General features: G+C 46.5%; 1 long non-coding RNA gene across 1 annotated transcript; it reads right to left on the reverse strand.

Moving 5' to 3' along the window:
* Positions 1–301: 301 nt before the first annotated feature.
* Positions 302–9,783, reverse strand: LOC309848736. Its single transcript, XR_014303249.1, has 3 exons — positions 9,569–9,783; positions 3,870–4,353; positions 302–521 (listed from the first exon to the last, which is right to left on the reverse strand). It is a non-coding gene; the product is annotated as an uncharacterized lncRNA (long non-coding RNA).
* Positions 9,784–10,443: the final 660 nt, after the last annotated feature.

The following is a 10,443-nucleotide window of genomic DNA, read 5'->3' on the forward strand; positions in this document are numbered from 1 at the left end:
GTTTCAGGTCCTGATGGCTGGGAGATGTTTAACAACTGGCTCTTATGGAGGCAGTCCTAATTTACAGTTTTTGCCAATTTTTACCATGTACATACTCCTCTTCATGGCCAAGTTCAAGCTGTCCACATGACCGATGTGGAGCGCGGGAGAGATGCACGTTACGACACTGTTATAGGATTTTCTCTTCACACAGATGAAATAAACGTAAATAACCCCAAGAAGACAGATTTAAAAAAAAAAAAAAAAAAAGTAAAGCGTGGTAAAGCCATTAGGAAGGGATGAGTTTTGAGAAGCTACTATGTTTTTAAGATTATTTAATTGTAAGGTTTTATGATTTGATTTTTAATGGTGGCTGCATTCATAACTGGTTTGCAAAATGTTGGAAAAGGTCTCAGTTGGCTCTCCCAGGTCGGGGTGAGCTTGCCCCACACACCATCGTGCTGACATGTTGAGCTTGATTCGGTCCCGCCTCGGAAACCCCGGAAGACAAACATCGGTTGGGCATTTCCACCGGAAGCACGCTATAAGAGTAAAAAGTTAAGGATTATAAGCATAAATTCCTTGTTTCCCCATTAGCCTCTCGTTCAGACTTTATCCAAGTAAAAAATCCTACCTTCGCCTCCTTCCTTCCTCCTCTCTCAGTGTTTACACTTCCGAGCAACCATGATCAATTACTCCCTTTGCAACTTCTGTTGCAACAGTGGTTCTCAAAGTCAGTGGCACACGGGAAGCACCTGGGAACTTCACATAAATACTGATGTCTGGGGTCCACTCTTGGAGGACCTGATTAATTGGTCCGGGGTGCAGCCTGGACATCGTGATTTCATAAAGCTCCCTACGTGACTCTAACTTTCAGCCAGGGCTGAAAATCACCATCCTTTCCATTCACGCCAGGACCTGCCTCCAGTACAGGACAGAGGGGACAACAGGCTTGGAAGTCCAAAAGACGCCGCTGTGAATCAGCTTTGCCACCTACAGGGGCCTGTTTCTTAAATCTTTGAGCTTTGCTTTCACCAAACTATAGAGTGGGATCAATAATCCCGATCATATACAATTAGGTAAAAATGTTTCAGTTCAGCACTTGCCTTAGTAAAAGTGAGATTCCTACTTCGTATTCCAGCTGTCTCCTAATTGATCTCATCTCTTATTTTCTCCCCAGCCCTCACAGCTCAGATACGACTGTTGAAATGATCACTCCCAAGAAGAGAACCTCTGTTCAAAAACCCTGAATGGCTGCCGATTAGCCACTCTGCCTCCTGCTCCAGGCCCTCAGGGACCTTCCTGCCCCACACCCTTCCAGCCTCACCTTCCACCAGGAAGGTGGGGCGCCCCTCTCTTGGGTCTGCACCAGCCTGGCCCCTTCACCCCTGGAACACCCGCCATTCCTGCTCCTCACGCGGGAAGCAGTTCGTGGCTTTCAGAAAGCCTGTCTTTTCTGGAAGATTCTGATTGATGGGCCTCTCCTTAGCCTCTCCTAATCTCCGTTTTCAGCCTTCTGCGTGCGTTCTGCTCATTGGGCATAGACATTTACATTGCCCATGTCAGACTGAAGCCTCCTGAGACAGGGACTGCTCCGTACTTGTTGCCCAGGCTGTGCCTGGCACATGGTCACCCAGGGTGGCCAATCACGCTGAGTGACAATCAGCCTCCTGGCTCACAGCCGCCATTTTCTGGAGCTGCTCTGACCAAAGGGAGAAGGAAGTGGTCATTCTGAGGTCCCACGGCTGCTCCCGCAGGGCCTCTCCCCTACCCTGCCCTTGCCATCTGCCCCGGGGGCAAATACTACACCTAATAGCACCCCATTTCCTCGTAGGGATCCCACGCAGTCCTGCCAAGGCCTGACCTCTCTGTTCAGCAATCTCCCCACTGACCTCCATGCCTGGGGCGCTCAACGAATATGCCGGTGGTGAGGAAGACAGAGAATGACTAGTCTGCTCTTCACTGCCAGTCACCCTGGGGAACACTGCCTAGGACAGCAACACTGTATTCACTCGTCACCCTGAAGAATGTGAGTCTAACACCACCCACAATAAAAGGAAAGTGTTGATTTTATAGCAACTGATTTAAAAATTGCGTCTTTGTGAAAGCAACCACCTTTACCTGGCGTGGTCCGTATCTTATTATTGTACACTAAACATCTGAATGAGCAGGGACTATTTCTCCACCTCTTTTGTTCAGTTTCCTAGCTCAGTTACCGCCCCCGCCCCCCATCATGGACTCGGTTGGCCAAGTAGGAAACCTCCAAATTCCCCTTGACACCCTTCCCGCCTCACCCTCCAAATCTCATTAGCCACCAAGTGCCGTGACTTCATTTTTCCCAAGGCAACATGCCTGGCTCCTCTCTCCATTTCTATCACAATGAACTTATTTTAGCTTTTATTTCCCCTTAGCTGGCCTACCATACAAGCCTCTGACCTCCCTGCTCCACGTGCCCCTTTACTAGCTGCCTGAGATGTCTTTGCTCCAAATCTGATAAATCACACTCACGCTGAAAATCTTCTGTGTCTCCCAAAGAATTCAGTCTGGATCCTTTAGTGTGGCACCCGTGCCTACACACCGGATCCCAACCTGTGTATCAACCCCATGCCCTTGCCCTTACCCCCACTTGCCCTGGACCTCAGACACGCCACACTGGTCACGGGGTTTTCAGGCCTCATGCCTTCATGTCTGCTGTCCCCTCTGCCGGGGGGAAGGCCTGCCTTCTCCTTTCTCACCTGAACATTCCAACTCCTCTGTTAAGGATCAGCTCAGAGGTGACCTTCTCTACAACCTTCCTTGACTCCCTCTGACAGAATTAATTTTTCCCTTTGTGTTCCCATGGCCCTTGGGTACAAACCTTATTCAGCACTTGGCTGCATTATTTTAATTATTTGTTTTCCTATCTGCCGTCATGCAACTGTGGCTTAGTCATCTTGGTATTCCCCAGTGGCCCCTCGGGGAGGCAGGAGATCCACAGATGTTTATGGGATAAACCAGTGCACTTCCGGTCTCATGGTGCACATGCGCTCTCCAGTCCTTCTCTACTAGAGAGAACCAACCGACCAGAAGAGAGAGCTTAGATCAAACCATCACACTCACAAGCAGCTTCAAAGTGCCATCGTATGCCTCCACCAAAAAAAACTTCTTCCCAGATCCCATGGGGCAAAGCAGAGCCATGGCAGACAGGTGAAAAGTCCACACTTTGCCCCCCAGAGATGCTGTGTTTGGAAAACCCGTGTTGAGTTTAACTTGAGTATTAGTCACCCATAAAACGCTGCCAGAAATCTCTCTGGGGCTGGCCAAGACACAAAACGTGTGCAGGTTGTTTTCTAAGCTGTGCTTTGTTAAAATAGCAATTCCCAGTTTGCCTCAGGTGTAAAGTTTAGGTTCACGGTTCACTGGATTTTTTAGGAAAATACAAGCAAACATTCCAATCCCCCCCTTTCCTCCTCTTGTGGTATGACAGACTTAGGTTGTTTGTTCCCATGGCTCAGATCTTTTCAGAGAAGAGATTGTTGATAATGTTCGTTCTGTCGCCTGGCCCGCTCCCAAAAGCACCATCTTTAAGCTCTCGGTGGATTTGAATGTCCACAGAACATTCCTCTTCAGGGCAAGCAGGGGCAGTATTGGGGAGTTTTGGAATTCCTGACAGAGCCAGAGCTCTGGGCCCATATTAGAGACGAGGCCACTTCTGTGACATCTAGCCAGGTTGAAAGAATGAATAACTAAATGAACCAGGGAATCCTTCCTTGTGACTTGAAAAAAAGGATCGGGGAACCCAGCTCTGCATTTGACACTCTTCTCCCTCTCACCAGCCTTCCCGGACTCTCCCTTTCAGAGGTTCACCTACTTGCCTTCGAGCACTGACTTGGTGGAGAGATTTCACTTACCTTGACAGATTAACCTTCAGGGTCAGGTGGTAAAAAAGACCATGAGTGACTGTTGTGCAAGAGGAGAGACCACATGGGTCTCTAATGAATTCTGGCCAAAACAAAAGGAAAGCACACGTGAAACAAAAGTGGAAGGTCAAGGAATGATGGCAGGATATAAAATGCCTCTGTTCCCTTCATTCAAGAAAACGACACCTAGGTTGGTTGTCAGTCTTCCTTAAGCTGGAGGTAGTGTTGACAGAATGGAACTGGGTACTGAGGGACGTTGCTGAAGCAGCAAGGTGATGAGAGGGAGGAGGGTTTGGCAGGATTCCAGGTGTTTCTTGTTGGAGCTCCAGTGAAGGTGAAGAAAATGGATCCCAATCATGCGAAGAAACTGCACCAATGCTACATCATCAAGGAAATAGCCAAGGAGGTCTTTCTGAAGGAGGGCAATGCTGCCTTGTGTCTGCTTGGCGGTAATGGTGACACTGCTCAGAATGTTCTGGAATTAAAGCATGTACATTAAACTGAAACAGATGTTTTTAGAAGGGCCAGTATAATTAGGTTACATATATCAGTGAACAAATATTGTATAAAATAGTGGAAAATGTTACAGAAATGAAGAACTGTATTTGAGGGGTGCTACCCAATGGAGGGAATGCAGCCACCACTGTCAACTCCAGGAGTTCCTAGAGTCAAGCTAGGAGCATCTCAGGAGCTTCTCTCATCTCAGAACATCTGTCACCCCGATGCCAGGATAGCAATTGGCAAAGTTCTCTTTACTGGTAATACCCTGGTGGAAGTTCTCAGGGCGTATGGTCTTAGCCACTCAACTCGATGAAGGGGTCAAGTCAAATGCCCCCAAAACAGAGTGCAGGGATTTATCTGTTATTTTATTTGATCCTTACGGGGTCCTTCTGATGGCAGATCGGGCATTTGTTCATTTATTCATTTATCCACCCATTCATCCATTCAACATTCACCAGCCACACGGGCCAAGCTCTGTGCTAGGGCTTAAGAATGTAGTAAGACAGAACCCGGCTTTGAGACACTTGGAGCTCAGTAAAGGAGACAGAAAAAATACTAGCTATGGTGCCACAAGGAGAACAGGGGACTAGAGGTGTGTGGGGGAGGCTGTGAGATGGTATCAGAGAGGTTCTATGTCCAGTCTTGGAGAGAAGTTCAAGCAAGCTTGGGTTGATGTTGAAAGATGAGTAGGAATGGGTCAACTTACAAGCAGGCAAGGGGTGAGGAAGTAGGGCAGCACTTAGAAAGCTAGAGAGACATGAAAAAAAATATGGCGGCTGGGAAGCAGCCGGTAGTTCAGCGCTGGAGCAAGACGCCTGGGATTCTAGCTGGAAGCAAAGTCAGAGGGATGGACAAGGCTCATCATCAAGGACCTTGTGTGTAACAGTAGCATTTTTTACTTTAGTCTGACATAGTGAGGAACGATGGAATATTTCTTTTCTTAATAAATCTTTATTGAGGTATTTTAAATACAGTAAAATGCACCTATTTTAAGTGTGCGGTTTGATGAGTTTGGGCAGACATACCTGTGTAACCACTGCCCCAGTTAAGACAGAACATTTCTGTCACTCCCCAAACTTCCTTGTGCCTTTTTGCAGTCAACAACCCCCTTCAATCCCAGCACCAGGCAACCACGGATCTATTTGTAGTCACAATAGATTAACTCTGCCTATGTAACAATTTCACATTTATAGTATGTTTTCCTTCACATCTGGCTTCTTTTACTCAGTATAACGTCACTGTGGTTCATCCACGCTGCTGGGTGGGTCAGAAGGTTATTCCTTTTTATTGCTGAGTAGTAGTCGTCCCCCGTATGACTCCACCACAATTTGTGTATTCATTTATCTATTGATGGATATCTAAGTTTCCAGTTTGGGACTATTGTAAAGTTGTTACGATCATTCATGTACATACATCTTTCTGTAAACATGTGTTTTTATTTCTCTTGGGTAAATAACTGAAGCTAAACATGAGAAGATGTTTAGCATCTTTGGTCATCAAGAAATGTGAATTCAAACCACAATAAGATACCAGTGAACACCTATTGGCATTCCTAAAATTAAAGAGACCAAACATGATAAATATGGCGAGGAGGTAGAGAAACTGGAACTCTCAGACCTTGCTGATGGGAAGCTCAGAAGGCACATCCACTTTGGGAAATGGCTTGGCAGTTTCTTGTATTGCATAAACATGAACTCAGCAAGCAACCTCCTGGATTTTTGGCCATTGAATAATTTTAAGTAGAACAGCAACATGAACAGATTTGGTTTTTAAAAGAATAGTAGCATTGAGGCTGACAGATTCTGTGTATTGAGATCATCTTCATATATATCTATTTTTATTAGTGAAAAATTATCTCTCATGCTTTAATGCCATACAGGGGCAATTACTCCCCTAGATAACATTAAATATTAAATATTCCATTATTGACTGTGATTCCAAATGAAGTTTTTGATGCATAGAACAGTGTTGTTTCTGCTCAATTAGTTCCTTAAAACGAGGTCCTAGGATCGGGACCACTGAGCTAATGCTCTTAAAAACGTATATGTTTTTTGCTGCCAGGTGACATTCCGAGTACCTAAGGATTGCGGCAATCAACAACAAAGTATATATTATTGTTTGTTTTTCACAGATCAGGAAGGAGAAGCTCTGATTATGCAAATTACTTAATGTAGGTAGAGAAAGGTATAGTAGTGTTTGAACCTGTATCCTTGAACCTCTCTTCAGTCTATGGGTTCTTCCTCCTTCAACTCACACTTTTCCTCCCTCAGAGCTTTACTTGGAGAGACTCTAGCCTGTGCCAGAGACTCTGCTGAAGCAAGGGACACACAAAAGGAGATGCATAGTTCCTGTTTCCAAAGATCTTAACGTCCAGCGACCTTCCCAGATTCCTTCCTCTCTTCCCATCTGGAGAAAAATCTCAAGGGAACAGGCGAACTACAAAAGGAAGGCAAGGAAAACCATTAGAATCATGGAGTTGGGGGGCACCTGGGTAGCTCACTGGGTTAAGCCTCTGCATTCGGCTCAGGTCATGGTCTCAGGGTCCTGGGATCGAGCCCCACATCAGGCTCTCTGCTCAGCAGGGGGCTTGCTTCCCACCTCTCCCCCACCTCCGCCTGCCTCTCTGCCTATTTGTGATTTCTTTCTCTCTGTCAAATAAATAAATAAAACCTAAAAAAAAAAAAAAAGAATCATGGAGTGGGTCACAGCTTGGCTACGAATTTCCAGTGACACTTCCAGACCACGTTGAGAGACCGGCTCCCTGTGTTGTGCTGGTCCATGAGTCGGTCTGCCACAGGAGGTGGAGGTCAGAGGTAAGAACCCCAGCTTGGTGGGGAGTGACTACAGAGCTTCAGTGTGAGCTTAAGCAGGACTGAGTCTACAGAAGTGCTCAGTGGGGAGAATGACAGTTGGGAACAACAACTGTGAGGTGGCGGCGGGGGCAGGGGTCTGATGGAGGCATTCTGAATCGAGTGCATTTTATTGGGAGCAACTTAAGTTTCTCGAGTTCTTTCTGTGTGGTTGGCATTGTTCCAGGTGCCATAAAAAAGTAGAGGAAAAAAAGCTATGGGGGCTGGAGATCAAGCTGTTCCAAGAAACCAAAGAAACTAAGAAGCGTCTGGCACCTATCATGCCAGGTGAGGGGGGAGGCAGAGAGTAGAGGTGGTGGCATTGCAATCAAGTGTGCTCCAGCTCCTTATTCCCACCTGCCCTCATTCCCTCCTGCCCTCACTCTGGGGGCCCTTTGTCCACCCTCTCCCCAACGGCACCCTGGGCCTCCAGATACCAAGATGTCTTGTCGTGTTCTCCCAGCCCCTCACAGAGGCTCCTTGCCCAGGCCTGTGCCCTGCTTTGGGATCCCAACCACAAATGACTGCAGATCCCGGCTGGGTCAGGCCGGAGAGTCGAGAGGGTAGGTGGGGATGCAGCGGTGGGGACTGCAGAGGACTGGACAGCTTCTGGCCCACTTCAGCAGGACAGCTGCCCGTGGTCTGGGGGTCGGATGCTAGTGAATCGGGGCATTACAAGGGGGCCCAAGGTTCCGGGAGGAGTGGGACGTTTTGATTTGAAATCTCACTGTGTTTAAATATTGGAAGTCTGGTTAATTTCAACATTTTTTCTAACAGTTGGTATTGGTCAAAGAAAATAATCCTGGACGAGGTGCCAATCTTCTCATCTGTGCTTCTGTCCTAGGCAATGCCACTTGTTTTTTCTGTCTCTCTCAGAGCCTGTCTCTCATTCCTGGGATCTGCTCCTGTTAGCACCCAGGGAGGAAGCTGGTAAGCTAATTAATTTCCAACTGTGATAATGGCTGAATAGTGAGGAATTTGCCTTTGAATTCAAAGTTGTGACCTGGAGGTCCTGGATTGATGGGGAAAAGTAAGGCCCCAAGAAGGGTGCTAGTGATCATTGGTGGGCTGGCCCTTTTGGACCCTGTTCTTATCAAACTCCTTGGATAGCCTGTAGGTTCTGACTGTCACTAGGGTCAGTTCCCTCTTTGAAGGTTCTGGGGACAATTGATGATTATTCCTGAATGAGTTTATTTGGGCCTGGGCCTTGGTATGGGAAAGGGATGGGTCTGGGGGACAGTGTCCATGGAAAGACAAAGTGACTGACCCAGAAGCCTTCTCTGTGTAGCTCAGGCTTAGCACAACAGCCCTAGCTGCCTTGTCCAATATGGTAGCCAGTAGTCACATGTGGCTTATTTACCTTAAGTTAATTGAAATAATTAAAATAATTAAATTAAATTTAAAAAATTAAAATAATTAAAGTGTTATGTTCCAAAGATTCTGCATGTTTATCTTTACTCTTGACAAATAGCCTGCCAGGAAGGTGTCTTTATTTCTGTTTTACAGAAGAATGAGTGGCCCAGTGACACCTGGCTATTTGCAACCATCAGCTGCCCATCCAAGATTCAAACCTACAGTCCCCATCTTTCCTGCGAATGCCAAGCTACCATTAAACAAACAACACATTCTCTCTGAGGAAGCCTGTGTTGCTCAAATTTAATGCAAAAAGTTGCAACGATCTCTCATCTTCAGCTGGACCCCCTAATTGGCCGATGTTCCTAGTAGTTTAGTATTGTTGTTAGACTAGGCTGCTTTTGCATAGCACTATTTAAATACCTACACACACACCCATGAGGGCTCCACAGCACTTCACGGTCAGGTGCCTTGAACACACAACAGCAATAAAGCTGTTGTTTGTCCCAGTTGCAAATGGAGGGACCGCAGCATGAGGAAGTCCTGCGCTGTGTTAGTGTGAAAGAGTGATGAGTCACTGACGGCATGTGCATGGAAATGAGGACATTTGAGAGGCTGTCAGGGGAACTGAAATGGATCCAGGACACATAATCGTGTGCATCTACTGCTGTGGTTATGGAATTGTTTAATGCTTTTTGCTTCTTTGACTTCAGTGCTTGTAATTGTATCTCCCAGGATACAACAGGACAATGCTAGGAGATTTTAGACGGCACGGAACACAGGTGTCAGTTGCAGACCATCCTGCCTGGAGTCTGGTTTGTCTTATGAGAAGGGAATGTCCAGTCCCGTCCCTGGATCCTACTTGTTACCCATATTTCTACTAACACCTTTGTGGACGTTCTACTCAAAAGTGTAGTAGTCAAGAGTTCATGGTCAAGGGTGTGTGGAGGAACAAGCAGTCAGAAAGGCTTTTCCTTTTACACTTACCACTTCTAGAAGATGCCCTTCATTTGCAGCTGTGGCCACAGCTCCTCGTGTTCCAGTGAGGACCAACCTGGGGGTCTAGCTGTCCTGGACAGGGTCTCTGGGCGATGGGATGCTCAGCTATCTTCTGCGGTTGTTGAAAGGCACCTCGGAAGAAAGAGGAGAGAAGAAAAGTGAAAATCAACCATTTGTGGAACTCAACAGTTGCCCTGAGGCAGTGTTCCTCAAAATGGGTTCCATGGAACACTAATCTCATGAGCTGCTCTGTGATGAAAGGATTCTGAGTCCAATGATTTAGGGGATGTGGCCTATCATGTCACTCGGGGGAGCTGCGCAGTATAAATTGCCATATGAAAAGTTGTAAGACGGCTTGCAGAAAAAAAGAAAAAATCTTTTTTGCTGTTGTTGTTGTTTAATAAACTTCTAAAATTTGCTCGAATGTTTAGTAAGCCACTGAGGTATCAGGAAGTTCACAAAACATCATTTAAAGCACGGAAAGTTGCGTTCACCTTGTCCAGAAAAGCACTCAGTGCCCACTCAAAGCGACTGGGAAGCAGAGGGCCAGAGCCCTACCAGGCCTGAGTCCGGTGTGTTCCCAGTCACGTCCTCACAGAACTCCGCCCGCTCCTCAGCTGAGCCTGGATTCCTCGGTTGCATTCGCTCGTAAAACCCGCTCCTTTCCTCCAGAGCCCTCATCTCCTTTATAATTAGGCATTCACTAGCATGATTATTGGTTTATGGCTTCCACTGGACTAAAAGCAGAGAACAGGGACTGGTGCATAATTGGTGATCATTAAATTTTTTTCAAGAAATTGTATTAAATCCATTAGAAGTCGTAATAAATCCACATCCCTTGGTACTCGTTAAACAGACACTTT

Source organism: Mustela nivalis, assembly GCF_964662115.1.
Source record: "Mustela nivalis genome assembly, chromosome: 15".
Taxonomy (NCBI): Eukaryota; Metazoa; Chordata; class Mammalia; order Carnivora; family Mustelidae; genus Mustela; species Mustela nivalis.